Source organism: Cucurbita moschata, unplaced genomic scaffold (assembly GCF_002738365.1).
Source record: "Cucurbita moschata cultivar Rifu unplaced genomic scaffold, Cmos_1.0 Cmo_Scf00124, whole genome shotgun sequence".
NCBI classification, from domain to species: Eukaryota; Viridiplantae; Streptophyta; class Magnoliopsida; order Cucurbitales; family Cucurbitaceae; genus Cucurbita; species Cucurbita moschata.
In genome coordinates this window covers 175761-176915 of record NW_019268640.1, presented here as the reverse complement: position 1 = coordinate 176915, position 1155 = coordinate 175761, and positions in this window count along the sequence as shown.

Genomic DNA, 1155 nt, shown 5'->3' with positions numbered 1-1155 from the left:
CCAAAGCTTCCAAATTTCTTGTTTATCTTATTCTTGAGAGAGATGTCTATTGTATTGTGAGAAAATTGTAAATCTATTACTTTAGAGAGTTGTGGTGCGTTTCTATAAGATTTTAGACAGTTGTACCAGTTTGATCCTGAGCCGTGGAAAGGATTGAGTTTGCTCTTGAACTCGTAAAAAGAGCGGTGTACCGGTTTGATCCTGAGCCGTGGAATGGATTGAGTTTGCTCTTGCACTCGTAAAGGGAGCGGTGTAACGGTTGGGCTCTGATCCGAGAAAAGAGTCAAGAAGGGTTTATTCAAATTCCCATGAGGCGCTTGGGGAGTGGAGTAGGTCGAGTTTGATCGAACCACTATAAAACTACGGTGTTATATTTTCTAACCCTTTTCCTATTTAAATTCTAAATTATCGTTAAATTTTATTGCATGGTATTAAGTTTTATTCTTATTAAAAAAATTTAATAATTACATTGTTGAAACACTATTCACCCCTTTAGGGTTGCCATATCGATCCAACAATTGGTATCAGAGCAGGTTGCTCTTATTGATTTTTTTTTATAAACTTTATTTTTAGAGATTATGGCAAATCTACATGTTAAAAACGGTTTTTGTGAAGGACAATCAACTACGAGACCTCCTTATTGGAACAAATTATACGTATTGGAAAGCTAGAATGAAAATTTATTTGCAATCCATTGATTATGAATTATGGTTGAAGGTTAGTAAAGACCCTTACATTCCAATAAAAATCGTTAATAACATAGAGGAGCTTAAATTAGAGAATGAATTTGATGAACATGATCTAAAAAATGTTCTTTTAATGCTAGTGCTACAAATTATCCTTATTATGCCCTAAGTAATGATGAATTGAATAGAGTATCTATGTGTTGTTCAGCATATGAAATTTGGAAAACTCTTGAAGTAACTCACGAGGGAACAAATCAAGTTAAAGAAACAAAAATTAGCATGTTAGCTCATAGTAAAATGGATGCAAATGAATCTCTAAGTGATGAAAAAGTAGCAAATTTTTGTTTCATGGCTCATGGTGACAAAGAGGATGAAGTCATGGCTCAAGGTAACAAAGAGGATGAAGAAGACGAGGTAATTCTTGAATCTCATTCTTAGGGTTAATTATTTAAATATTTTGAGGAGATGC